At 39.3% G+C, this 14949-nt stretch overlaps 1 protein-coding gene across 2 annotated transcripts in view; it reads right to left on the bottom strand.

Moving 5' to 3' along the window:
- Positions 1-12438, bottom strand: part of FILIP1 (filamin A interacting protein 1) — a 209354-nt gene extending 196916 nt beyond the window's left edge. For both annotated transcript variants that reach the window (XM_056109778.1, XM_056109777.1), the window contains exon 1: positions 12163-12438. The gene's annotated coding sequence lies outside the window, so the exon portion shown is untranslated. The remainder of the gene's footprint in view (positions 1-12162) is intronic.
- Between the last annotated feature and the right edge of the window lie 2511 nt (positions 12439-14949).

Genomic DNA, 14949 nt, shown 5'->3' with positions numbered 1-14949 from the left:
TACCAATCCTCAGTCACAGAGCCCAACGTAATAAAAAAAAACCCTGCAGTGGCTTAAGAGTTTTCTTCTTCTGGACAAGAACTGAGTATTGAAAGTAGGTAAAGGGATATAGTACATGTAACCTTTCAGTATCTGTACAACAAACCACAATACCCAAAGGAGGGAAAGAGAGGAAGGGGAAGAGAGGAAGAGGAAGAGGAAGAGGAAGAAGAAGAAGAAGAAGAAGAAGAAGAAGAAGAAGAAGAAGAAGAAGAAGAGGAAGAGGAAGAGGAAGAGGAAGAGGAAGAGGAAGAAGAAGAAGAAGAAGAAGAAGAAGAAGAAGAAGAAGAAGAAGAAGAAGGAGGAGGAGGAGGAGGAGGAGGAGGAGGAAGAAGAAGGAGAAGAAGGAGGAGGAGGAGGAGGAAGAGGAGGAGGAGGAGGAGGAGAAGGAGGAAGAAAAGGAAGAAGAAGAAGGAGAAGAAGGAGGAGGAGGAGAAGGAGGAGGAGAAGAAGAAGAAGAAGAAGAAGAAGATGAAGATGAAGAAGAAGGAGGAGGAGGAGGAGGAGGAGAAGAGGAGGAGGAGGAGGAGAAGGAGGAGGAGGAGGAGGAGAAGAAGAAGAAGAAGAAGTAGAAGAAGAAGAAGAAGAAGAAGAAGAAGAAGAAGAAGAAGAAGAAGAAGAAGAAGAAGAAGAAGAAGAAGAAGAAGAAGAAGGAAGAAGAAATCTACCACTGGGAAATGTACTCTTTATAATTCTCACTATTCTAATCCATTAAATAGAGACAACAATGGTCCTCTTAAAAGTCCTCACCCACTGTTGGTGGGAATGTCCAGTTTTTTTGGAAAACAATATAGATGATTCTCAAAAAACTAAGATTTGAGCTTCCATATGACCAATCCCAAGAGTCCAAAAACTCTAATCAAAATATATACTCACTTTACCTCTATTCACAGTAGCTAAGACCTAGGAACAATACAAATGTTAAAAAATAGATGACATAATAAAGAAACTATGGTATATGCATATATAATGGAATAGTACTCAGCTAAAAGAAAGGATGAAATCATGACATTTTCTGCTGGTGGTATCATACTGAGTGGAATCAGTCAGAAGATGAGAGACAGTTAACAGAAAGAGCTCTCTCATATAGAAAGGGAACAACAAAAGGCCCAAAGCAACAAGATTTAATAACTTGTCAACAAAATGAAGATTATCAGGGCAGTGATATTGGGGAGAGTGGGGAATGAAGTCTGGATGGTGAGGTGGGGGGGTTGGGGGAGAGAGGGAAACCCTGAGACAACAGTAGATGGCAATGGGCACTATGGTGGCAGATCTAGTATTGGAATATTATATATCTCAAACCATTGACAGTTTTGCAAAACTTTAAATTACCGTGGATAAAATAAAATTGAAAAACTAAACTAGTAAAATTGTCCTCATAAAGTCATTATGAGAAATTAAATAGAGTTTTATATAGCTATACAAAGTTCTTGGAAAATGCCTAGCACAGAATAATCTCCAGTATATGCTAGCTATTATCATTATTTACATGTACTGTGTTATATATAGCTAGATAATCCATATGCTATATAGATAACATGCTCTCCTATTACTAGTATTATCATTATACAATAAATTATATTAAAATTGGGGTCCAGAGGTCAGAGTGATAGTACAGTGGATAGAGCATTTGCCTTGCACACGACCAACCCATCTTTGATCCCCAGCACCCCAATAGCCTTCAGTCATTCCAGGAATAAGCCCTGAACACTCCTGGGTATGCCCCCCAAGAAAACTGGGTTCGGTTGATGCAGTCTTTAGTGGGAACATCTTGTATGCTAGAAAATGGTCTATGTAATGAATTGAATGTAGAAAATGGAAATATGGTACCGAAAGTTGAAGCACCCTAGAAAAGTATGTTCTATGCAGCTGGCTTCCTTAGAGATCAGAACAAGTAACAGACAGATGGTTTGCTGGTGTCCAAACCAGAAGATGATATCTATCAAGGCAGCCTGTGAAAGTTAAGCTTGTGTGTGGCCCCTCCCTCATCCAAATACCAGGCTGGTCTTCAAGCATGTGTCACTTACTAAACAGTTAATGAAACACAAAGAGCCTTGAATACCTCCAGTGTCACATTTCAAGACTTATGGAATAATTAGGAAAAATCTGAGCTGGCAAACCCTTCTTGGCTCACCCCAGCGAGCAAACCATCTTTGTTTTCCATTAGTGTATGTTGTCGTCACAGTAACTGCAAGGCTCCAAATACAGGCCTAGGGTGTCATTTCCTCATGGACGCAGGCTGCCACACTGAAATAGCATTATGAACTCAGCAATGCCCCTTTATTTCCTGTTGTGCTATGCCACCAGAGTAAAAGAAACAAGATCTAAAATGAATTATTTAAGACTTAAATACATTAAAGAGATATAAAGAAAAATTAAGTCTGTTTATCTTTATTACCGTTTCACCTATGACTCATGTGCTTGTGTGAGTGTGCGTAAAAACCTATTTTTTTTCAAAGATCTTTGAGATAAACAAGGCAAGTTGGCAGTAACTTAATTGTCTTGGTGATGTCAGCAGTCTCCTGTTTTCAATAAGATTGTCTTTTGCAAATGATCACTCTGGATAAGAGCTGTGTGCTGAAAATAAGTAAAGGAAAAACAGTATCTGTATTGCAAACCCTAACCATGAACAGCTTTGTAACTGCGTATTTCATGGTGATACAGTAAAAAAAATAAAATTAATAAAACTTTAAAATGAACAGATTGTCTTTTGACTTTAAAACTTTAGCAAATTATTTTTTAAAGAAGGTAAAATTGGTCAATTTTGATATAACCATTTGTGGTTTTCTTACACCTTTTCCTTATAAAAATAAATACTAAATAATTCATTTCTTCAATATAACTTAGGTAGATGACAAATGTAATTATTGAAAAAACAGGTGGGAGAAAGGATTCTTTTTAAGTAGAGCCACATGAGGTCTCAAACAAATGAAATAATAATGATTTAGGTTTGGGTGAAGGAAGTTTTGAAGCAAGAAAGCTGAAAACTGAAGAATCCCTAAACCTTAAATTCTCAGTTAAAGTCATGTTACTTGAGATAAATTCTGCAGTTGCTTTAAAATTTCTTTTAAGTATGTCTTTCACATACCTGAGAAACATAAATCACACAGTACAGTCTATGCTGACACCATTTCCCAAAAAAGGAAACGCAATATCGACCGCCTTTTTACTTTTCAAGACTGCTGGGGTTTAGACAAACCTCACAGAAACTAGTTAGCTTTGTGCCACGTCATCTAAAGAACTAACTCGGGATGCTCAATCCATCCTTGACCTTACTACACCTTGCTGCCAGGCCCTTGAAACCAAACTGCTCAACTGCACGCAACAGGGAAAGTTGTATTTTGCTTGCAGTCTTCCCCCTCTTCTGATTAGCTGAAGAACAGACTAAACAATCAAGTAAAAAAAAATTAAAAAATTTAAAAAAGTCATTGTCCTTTATCTTTTCCTGAGATTTCTGTCTTGTTTTTTCCCCTAAAACCACCTTTGCATCCTATAGAGGCAGGAATTTTTTTTTTTTGGCCACACCCAGCAATGCTCAGGGCTTACTCCTGGCTCTGCACTCAGGAGTCACTCCTGGCAGTGTACAGGGGACCATGAGGAATGGTAAAGCATTGAATCCAGGTTAGCTGTGTGCAAAGCAAATGTCCTATCCACTGGCTAATTCTCCAGCCCATTGTTCCTAATTTTCTGTCTTGTATTTTTCTCTTCTCTCCCTTGTCCCATTACTCCTACAATAAGGATTTTGTTGGAGAATAAGAATTACAAATCTCAAAAAAATAAAACTCAATCATGAAAACTTTGTCACTGCAAAAAAAAAAGAATTACAAATCTCTTGGACCAGAGTGATAGTAGAGGTATTGGTATAGATAGGTCATGTGCCTTGCACATGACCTACCTGAGTTCAATCCACGGCATCCAATATGATCCCCCACTCATGGTCAGTAGTAATTCCTGGGTGCAGAGCCAGGAGTAACCACTGAGCATCACCAGGTGTGACCCAAAAAAGCCAAAAAGAAGCTATAAATCTCAGGCTTATTTCTTAGAAACTCATTCTTTCCATTGGGAAAAATAAAGCGAGAGAGACAGGTCTAAACTCTAACTATTCTGCATATTTGTTGGCACTAAAGCTACTAAGAAACTTCCCTGCTTTCATATATTTTTCTCATTTTAAACTTACAGAAGAGTAAGCACCCCATAACTTCCAGACACTTCCAACTTTTTATGACAACACACATTTTTTGTTTGCCTTGGTATATACTTTCCTGTTATGTTTAAGAAGAATAAATGGGATTAAGGGTAGTGAATAACGAGAATTCATTTCCACTTGGTAAGGTTGACACTAGCAGGAGATGACCTTTTTTGGTCTTTTCATTTTTATCTGTTATTATAGCACAGAGGGTAGGGCGTCTGCCTTGCACGCGGCCAACCAGGGTTCGATTCCTTCATCCCTCTTGGAGAGCCCGGCAAGCTACCAAGAGTATCTTGCCCGCACAGCAAAGCATGTTAAGCTACCTGTGATGTATTCAATATGACAAAAACAGTAACAACAAGTCTCACAATTTGTTGTGAGATGTTACTGGTGCCCGCTCGAGCAAATCGATGAACACCGGGAGGACAGTGACAGTGACAGTGACTAAGTTAGTAAAACAAAATAAAGCATCCAGGGAATAAATATAGAATGATACATTAAAAAACATATCCTTCCATGGAGGAGGAAGTTTCCATTATTGTGTATTACCCAGTTAAACTGCCCATACAAAAACACCCAAGAACTGTTTATAAACACACTTAATCTACAAGTGCAAATATAGAAACCATAGAACAGTCTATTCTGTGGGTGATTTTTTTGCCTTTTTTACTAGAAGTTCTATAAGACAGCAAACTACAGAGTGATAAGTGGGGGAGGTGTTGAAATATAAATTCCATGCTAAATTATTGGCTGGTGTTCAAACTATGTCTGCTTAGAGTACCCAGCAGCAAAATATGTCCCAAACAAGATTCCAAATTTAAACAATACATTCTTCTGTCTTTCCCTGTGATCTACGAACTTGAGTTCACATGCTATATCTGGATCCAAGAATCCTGTGTGCAACAAAGATTAAACATTTAACTGCATTTGAGGTATAAAATAAAGCAAGAAAAAGCCTAGTTGCTGAAAAATCTGTTTGGTAACGATAAGAACTCGTTTACTCACTTGATTTTTAAAACAATTCTTTAAGGAAGATGGAATTTTTACTCTCACTTTACAGATGAGGAAACGGGGCACAGTGCCTGATTTGCTCAGGGTCACGGTAGTTAAAATCTGTATCCAAGCTATCTCTCTTACCTAGGTACTAGCCTCCTCCATAACAATGAGCATACCTTTATTGTTCTACTTCAACTTCAATGTAAAGGAACTGTTGTGGGTCTGGAGCGATAGCACAGTGGGTAGGGGGTTTGCATTGCATGCGACTAATCCGGGTTCTAGTCCCATCACCCCATGTGGTCCTTTGAGCTCCACCAGGAATAATTCCTGAGTGCATGAGCCAGGAGTAATCCCTGTGCAACGCCAGGTGTGATCCAAAAAGCAAAAAAAAAAAAAAAAAAAAAAGTAATAAAATAAAAAAATAAAGGAACCGTTGTATTTTACCTTTGCCATTGATTTCATTTATAAAATATATTAATTTCATTCTACTGAACCACTCAGCTCCTGGGAGAGAACAAGACAGAGTCTCCTACCCTATGCCTGACTGTCTCCACCAGGGCCCAACAGCTGAAGACCACCGAGGCCCAGCCAAGGCCATGCTGGGAGCACTCTCCACACACTTGGATGAGCCTCACGCATAAAAGAACTGACAGAGGAACCCAGGTGTGAGGGACCCGGGGCTGAGATCTCCAAGCCTGCACAGTTTTGGACTGGACCTGCCAGTAACGAGACAGTTACACCCACCAACTGCCGTGTAACTCCAACAACGGCCAGGATCCAGAGATCATCACACTTAGCTCCCGGAAGCACGCGGCCGCATTCGCGGCCGCGCGACATCTTATCATCTCATTCCTAATTTGGTCAAACTGGTAGGCTACCAAATGTAACATGCCCACACGGCAGAGTCTGGCAAACTCCCCGTGGTATACCCAATATGCCAAATACCAGTAACAATGATGGGTCTCATTCTCCTAACCCTGAAAAAGCCTTGAATATGGCACTTTAAAAAAAAAAAATCTCAGGGCTAGGACGAAGAAGACGTTACTGGCACCTGCTCGAGGCAATCGACGAACAACAGGGTGGTCGTGATCGTGATCGTGATTAATTTCATTAATATCTATAATTATTTACCTTCTGTTTCTTCAAAGAGCCTTTTGAATATTTCACTTGGGGGGAGGGGTTCTTCCCAGCAATACTCTCAGATCTTCTCATTATCATTCCTGGTGATAATTGACCCCAGATCTGTGGTGCTAAGGGCTACTAGCACTAAATCAGGTAATATTTTGGGTAATACAGGGCCAGGATTAGAACTCAGGACCTATACATGCAGGGTTATCTCCTTTGAGCTATTTCCCCACCATCCTATTAAACTTTTGTTCTTATTGCTATGTTTATACTAAGATAATGTATATAAATAATTTTTGTGTTTTTCTAGGTTTTAGATGATACTTTCCTGAAAGTTGTCACCTTTTTTTCTCTTAAACTTTTCTGATAAAGTTATCTCATGCTTATTCCTTCATAATCCATGATAATGTTTTTCTAAAACCCACTTATTTCAGGAAATAAAATGAAACAAATGAATAAAAATGTACATAAGCAAGCTCAATTAAATCTTGTTTCATTAAGAAACATGTTTTATAAAGAAATATTCATCTCTCAAAAAATAAAAATTTATTGACCTTTAGTTAAAACTGTATATTGTTCCCAAAAATTCAACTTCTAAGGAATAAGTAAAATTTAGGGGTCAGAGTGATAATACAGCTGGTAGGGTGTTTGCCTTGCACACAGCCGATGGGGTTTCAACCCCTGCATCCCATATGATTCCCCAAATGTAGGATAACTCTTTCGTCCTTCCTCAGGTAGCTTAGGTTTATCAGGTCACACCCATCTAAGGACACTGAACTTGTATTGTAAGCAATGTCCATTCTGTGTGGACACAGGAAGACAGTTAATGTTATGCTTTGTAACTTGGGAGTTGATTGACTCTGAATATTTACTCCTGGGCATCTGATTTCTTGACTCAGTTGCCCTTAGTTCCTAGCACCTCAAAAGCAGGGTCCTGACGATGGACTGAATGGACCCAGGGCAAGCTGTGAACTACCCTGGCATCAAAATGGGCCAGGCCAAAGCGCCACAATACTCAACTATAAATTGAGGGCATGATCATGGACAAATGTTGTCATGGTCCAAAGTAAGTAACAACGAGACTAGGACCTTGTTAGGGCTAGGAAGACTAACCTGGCCTGAGCTCTGCGGAATGTATAATGAGATGTTTATGTCTCTTACTGTGCTCACACAGAATGACATTGCTAGAAATATTAGAAGTAGATTTACTACAACTATTTAAGTAGATTACTAGCTGAGGAAAGAACACACCCTTGTTAGGATCCCACCCTTGAGCAGATCTCCTAGTAATCTGGAGTAATCTCTTTAGATGAGATTTTTGTCTTTGAGTTAATCTCCTGGAGGAGTGGTTTTACCTCTCATTGTTGATTTGTCAATATTCAACCCACCTTTATGTCACCGCCTTATGTGACTGCTATATAAACTAAGACGTAAGCTCGGAAAAGGGGTCAGAAATGAGAGAGCTCGGGCTCCAGAAATCCAGAGTCAGAGCCAGAAGGAGAGAGGTTCCAGATTTGGGGCCCAGGAGAGAAGGAGGCAGAGAAAGACAGGAGTGAAGAGGATTGGAATAAACTACTATTGATATCGACCGGCCTGTCCCCCTCGTTTCTTCTTCCATCTGCCCTTGGCCAACAGCCGTTCCGATCCAGGCCACACACAGTGGCTCAAGAGCACTGAACGCGGGAGGTGAGACAGTGCCATCCAGTGAGCCCACGAACACACACAACCTTCGGTGTGATAAGATTTTACACCCAACCACCACCAAGAGTGATTTCTGACTAGAGAGCGCCAAAACAAAACAACAAAAAAAAAAAGTAAAAACTATAATCATTACTAAATGAATATATTGAAATTTTCATATAAATTTTCAATGGAAAAATCTCATAGACCTTTTGGCTAAGCAGTTATTAGGATAGTAATTTAATCTTTTCCACCATTTTATAATACAAAAACAAAGTTTTTCATTTGATGAATGCTGAATGCAAAGAAAAAAAATTGCTTCAAAAATCATCATTTGTGCTTTATATCACACAGTAAATTTTCATGAGGAATGAAAAATATGAAGGGGATGGAGAGATAGTTTGGTCGGTAAGGCATTTATTTGCCTTGCACACAGGGACCCGGGCTCAGTCCTTGACACCCAATATGGTCCTCCAAGTCTTACCAGGAGTGATCCCTGAGCCAGGTGTAAGCCCTGAACAACACTGGATGTGGCTCTCCTCCCCCTGCCGATAGCACAGCGGGTAGGGCGTTCACCTTACAAGCGGCCAACATGGCCGACCCGAGTTCGATTCCTCCGCCCCTCTCGGAGAGCCCGGCAAGCTACCGAGAGTATTCGATATGCCAGACACAGTAACAACAAAGTCTCCAATGGAGACGTTACTGGTCCCGCTCGAGCCAAAAACTTAAGAATAAGAAATGTCACTTTTTTAAGTATCTAGAAGAAAAAAATTGAATGTAATATTTGAATGTTCAAGGCCATGTATTAATCCAGGACTCATAAATAAAAAGAACCATGCTTTAATAAAATATATATAACTAATAATATAATCTGGCACCAAAAGATGATAAGCATATGGAGTTATATAGTGTTTAAAGGTCTAAGACATCACAAGATATGCATGTATATATACAGTCTTTATACAAACCACTTAACTCTTGAGAGTCATATTTTCCCCATATTTAGGTATATGAGTATATTCATAATTACTTGTGATTTTCTGTGCATAGTAAAGCTGTGGAGACTTCTCTTGATAAACTTTTTAGATCAAAAAAATAATTGGAGGGGAAAAGGGAGCTCAGATAGAGAAGGGAACACCAAATAAAGGGTGTTGGGAAGATCCTCCCAGGATGGGAGAAGCATGCTGAAAGTAGACTATAGACCGAACATGATTGTCACCCATTGCCTCTTTTGCAAACCACAACATCCAATAGGAGAGAGAGAACAAAAGGGAATGCCCTGCCACAGAGGCAGGATGGGATGGGGGGATGGTTGGTGGGAGGGATACTGGGATCCGTGGTGGTGGGAAATGGGCACTGGTGGAGGGATGGGTATTTGATCATTGTATAACTGAAACCCAAGCACAAAAATTTGTAAATCTACAACCGTACTTCATGGTGTTTCACTAAAAAATTTAAATAAATAAATAATAATTGGGCGACCAGAAAATAGTTCAATGGCAGAGTACCTGCCTGCAAACATGAAGCTGAAAATTGAATCCCTAGCAACACCCCACAGGCATATAGTACCATCCCAGAGGCATTTGGCATGCCTGATGCTGCCATAATGTGTGTGATATCTGGCACAACACACCACATGTTCAAGCACCTCAAATCTTAGTGTGCGACTTCTGGTAATGCAAGAAAACAACAACAACAACAACAAGGGAAAGATAAGACTTTTTAAATTCTGCTTTAAAATGTCTATTAACGACATTAAGAAAGCGTAATTCTAACTCTTAACTCACTTGGAATTGTACCTTTCTACAAACTCATTAACAGAAATTTGGTGACAAATATTAGCAGAATATTACCAATATCCAGAGGGCTGAAAAACTTCAAAATTAAGTGTTTAAAACGAAGATTTGTACCTATTCCCTTTAAAAATATTCTGGTTACAAATACAAACCCTGCTTAAATGTTCCCTAATTCTAAACAAATTTGGTCTTAGAAATCGTTGTCAAAGTGGAACACTCTGGTCTGCCTGGTCTGGTTCTTCCCTGGTGGGGGAAGCAGGCAGGACGAAACAGGCCAATATTTACTGTGTATATGTTTGGGAAATGGCCCCAGATCTGAAATATGTGAAGCATCGGGACACTTGTTGATTAGTGAGAGCGAAGACTGGAAAAGTTAGGTATGTGCCAGATGATAGAAGGTTTTCAAAAAAACCAGACTAGGTGTTCGGCAGCTACTAGGAGTCCCAGAAGATACCCAAAGAGCAGAGAAACAAGTTTAACAATGCTTCAGTAAAATTCACCCATAGACACAGGCAAGATGACTTGGACGGCAAGGGGGAGCAGGAAAAAGGTGTTGTTTAATCCAGGAGGTGAAAAGAACAGACTTTATTGTGGTAAGAGATATGGCAATGAAATCTAACAACTATTGTGGTAAATAAGAAAGATTCCAAAATAACACGAAAATTTAAATGTAGGTATATAGGAGACCATAGTCTTTCGCTCATAATAGCGTAATTGTTTATAAATAGAGCACAAAGCCTAACCTGAGATATTCTTTACTTTAAATGTACAGCCATGAAGACAATAAGCAAGCATTCAATTTATCAGACTTTCCACTCAGGGCCAAATGCTGTACTCAGTTATCTGCACATTGTTCTGCTGACTTCAAAAGACACAAAAAATGTCTAGAACTAATGTTAGGTTTTGGCCTTACACATACAGTCGTAAGCCAATAATGTGACCCTTCCTGTGATTAAATTTTTTTTTAAAGTAAAACACTTAGTTCCAAGTTTTTTTTAAATTCTTTTACTACAAAGATAAGTTGTATTTACCAAAGCACCAGGAGTTTCCTACTTTGACACCAAGTAAACTGAAGTATACAAAGTATACTTGCCAATAGGATTAATGTTATATACTTAGTAAACTAATCATATAATCAAAATTACGAACGCAATACCTATATAAGTTTAAATTCGTTTCTATTAAAATAGAAATATTTACTGAAAAAGTTTGGCACGTTCTTATTTGTCAATAATTTGTTCAAAACTGGTCTTGGGCAAACTCTTTAAGTTGACATCATAGACTTAATTTCTTTTAAAAAGAGCATCTGCATCATTTTTTGATGTAATACTAAGATTAGAATATTTATTGAAATTATCATGTTCATTTAAAAGAATAATCTTTCTATGCTAATCCAACCTAACTACAGACCACAGGTTTCAGAAATAATCACAATATCTATAGAAAGCCATAACTTTTGTTAGCTTCAGTGTGAACTAGATCACGCTAAGCAAGTCTTGTAAACTTACACTGCAATTCATAGAAAGGTAGACAGAATACTAACAAATAAAAGGAGAACTTCTTTCTCACGATAGTAAATACTCATACATGCAACAAAATAAATTTTATTATAAATTCTACTTTAATTTTCAAAGTCTAAATCTCCTCTATGTCTGCACAAGTAATGACACCGTTTATTTTTAAAAGGACACAAAAATGACATTCTCCTGAATAGTTTATATTCAACAAGTACAAAAGCAGTAACTTAACACCAGGTATATTTTGTGTCTAGTTAGAAGCATTTGGAGTAACTGTAATGTAATGAGATCAGAAGCAGCACAAGGTGTACTAGAGTAATCAGAGAATTAGGCAAAAGGAAACTCGAAAAGCGGCAAGTCAAAAGTCCAGCAACACAAACACCATGTGGGACTTTCCTCTGATTTACCACACAAGTTGCGAAGCTAGCTTCAATAAAGGAAAGTTATTTTGCTTCTAGGGAGAATATTCCCTTCACTGAACAGTCACCCTAACTGTCAAATGAGCTATAAAATTGTTCTGTGTCATACTGCTGTTACCTGCCAAAGGAGAATAAAAACAATAAAGAAATATTTAATAGTGGATATTAAAACATAGCAACAATCGTGCTTGAAAAAGGATTCAGGATAATACTGAGAAAAGATGATGTGTCTAATTTTTTCAAAAAATAATTCACACTGATTACTGTCGCCACCCCGTATGTGTTCTAAGATAACAGAGCTTAAAAACAAACATCAAAGGAAACAGACAGAGTCAGAGAAAACTCTTTTCTGGTGGGAGTAGAACTGTAAGCGAATAAGTAGCTATTTATTTTGGTCTTACCTGCCGGCAGCCCGTTTGACCAAGGGTATGTCCTTTATGGAAGTAGCTTATCCTTTGAAGAACCCAGTGGCTTGTCACACAGCCCAAGAGAGACTGGAGTCCTGGAAAACTATCCAGCCCAAAAGAATACACAGGAAAAAGCTTTTCCCACTTTCTTTCCTAGGACTAGCCAATAGCTGAAGTCATGCAGGAAACTGAGTTAGAAGAGAAGGGGGGAAAAGCAGCTTCTTCTCCCTGAAATCCTGATCAGCAGAAATTGGAGGCTGTCGTCTATCTCCCGCCCAGACTTTTTTGTTTTAAAGTTTTTTCAACTGTTGCTAGGTGTTGTTGGGTTCTGAGATTAGGTTTCTCTCATCTTCGGCTCCCTTCACAACACTGACTGAGCAATGACTTTGCTGAGGAACTGAGCTCGCGCGTGCTATATTTAACCAGTGTTCTCAGCAAGTCAAGCCTGTCAACAGCTGAGAAGTTTGGAGTCGGCTTTACTCGGGTCCTCGGCAGCTGGGTTATCAGTGGATACAGTTCTGCTCCCCCAGTGAAAGATTGCGGGAAAACCTGCAGTCCCTTTTAAGGACTTCTGCACATTACAGAGGTAATTTTTACTTGAAGCTCTTAACTACAGACTGTGATTGGGGTCTTAGGTTTTAAAATCTGGAAGGAAAAAAAAATCCAGCAGCACTTGTCTTGGGCAGAGCAATTCACTAATGCAATATTCTCCTCAATTAGACTTTCTCAGAGAACTGTGAGAAATGGTAAAGGCTTTTAAAGGTGTATCACAATTATCAGGGAAATTCTCAGTGAGAGACCACTTCTTCCGGGATTTTTTTTTTAACACTGATGTGTTACAGTCACAGGCTGATGACTAAAGCAGTTCTATTAGGCTTGTCCAGCTTATTATAGACTTTTTAAATGCTCTTAAAATACTATAACCATAAGGAGGTAGCTTTAAAATTATGTTTTCGAGAGGAATAAAATGAACAAGAAAAACCTTAGCCCTGGCAAGCAGGTCATTCATTCAAAGTAGGAAATGGAGATCGCTCATCTCTGCAGACAGCCTTGCCTCATCATTAACCCTCTACTGTCCAAACCAGACAAGGGCTGCTTTCACCCTGAACTCCAGCAGGAAGGATGTCTCAACATATTTTATTTGCTTCGTTACACGTCTGAAAATAGTCTGTGTTGTAAAATCGGCTCCTTAAAGCTTAAGACGGGGAGGAACTGTGTAACCAACTCTTTCATGTCCACTTAATACATATGTGAAATTTTAATAATAAGTGAAACTGAGAAGCGCTGAGAGAGAAAATGCACAGATAAAACGAAAAGGAAAACACGCACACACGCACATACACACACACACACACACATACACACACACACTCATGCTTGTGCTTGTGCATGTGTAGGGGTTAACATACCTAACAAAAATCTCATCAACACCATCTTTAAAATTGGTCCTAGGGGCTGGAGAGATGGCACAGCTGGTAGGGCGTTTGCCTTGCACTCGGCCGACCTGGGTTCGATTGCAAGCATCCTATATGGTCCCCTGAACACCGCCAGGAATAACTCCTGAGTGCAGAGCCAGGAGTAACCCTGTGCATCGCCGGGTGTGACCCCAAAAAACAAAATAAATAAAAATAAAATAAAATTGGTCCTAAGTAGATCCATTCAGTTCAAGGAAATCCTCCACTCAAGCTTCTAGAGGAGATACTCAGTGACCAGGTGGTACGAGGGATCAGATGGAACCCAGTGCTCCTAACTGCAAAGCATGTGCTCCAACTCTTAAAAAAGCCGAGTTACACAAAATTAACTGACGCTTAGGAGCAAAATATAGCCCTTGCCTTGCATTCCACTGACCCTGATTCTATCCTGACACCACAAATTGCCCTCTGAGCACTGACAAGGGGATTCCCTGAGCACAGAGCCAAGAGTAAGCAGTGAGCATCCCCTGGTGTGACCCAAGACACAAACAAAAAATACATGAAATGGTACTTCTAAAACTCTTATCAGGGCCTGGAGCGATAGCACAGCGGGTTGGGCATTTGCCTTGCACGCGGCCGACACAGGTTCCATTCCCTGCATCCCATATGGTCCCCTGAGCACCGCCAGGGGCAATTCCTGAGTGCAGAGCCAGGAGTAACCCCTGTGCAATGCCAGGTGTGACCCAAAAAGCATAAATAAATAAATAAATAAATAAATGAAAATATAACTCTAGTCAGTCTTTGTAGAACAATATATTTATAGTCCCTTAAAAGATGGATTCTGGGAGCTGGAGCAATATGACAGCGGTTGGGCGTTTGCCTTGCACAAGACCTACCTGGTTCAATTCCCAGCATCCCATATGGTCCCCCGAGCACCGCCAGGAGTAATTCCTGAGTGCATGAGCCAGGAGTAACCACTTTGCATCTCCGGGTGTGACCCAAAAACCAAAAAAAAAAAAAAAAAAAAAAGGATTCTGATTCTGATAGGAGGTAAAATTGTATGACTATAGGCCATTAGGCTATAATCACCAGAAAGAATGGAGTATGGGAGATTATTATTTAAACAACTCCAGCCCTCTTTTCTATACTCCTCATTAAGACACATATCACATATGCAACGGACCTAGGTTGAAAACACCGAAGAATATAGAAATGCATCATTTCACTCATACTCAGTTTATTTTACCAATGTTTTCAATTCAAAATAAATCAGAGAAGCTTGTAACCAAAATTGAAATAACTAAAAGAAAATTACTCACTTTTCCTTTATGAGTCTACATAATTCTATCAAGAATAAAAGTTATTTCTT

Source organism: Sorex fumeus, unplaced genomic scaffold (genome assembly GCF_029834395.1).
Source record: "Sorex fumeus unplaced genomic scaffold, SorFum_2.1 ptg000008l, whole genome shotgun sequence".
Classification (NCBI taxonomy): domain Eukaryota; kingdom Metazoa; phylum Chordata; class Mammalia; order Eulipotyphla; family Soricidae; genus Sorex; species Sorex fumeus.
The sequence above is the reverse complement of the archived record's forward strand: the minus strand, read 5'-3'. Positions and strand labels throughout refer to the sequence as shown.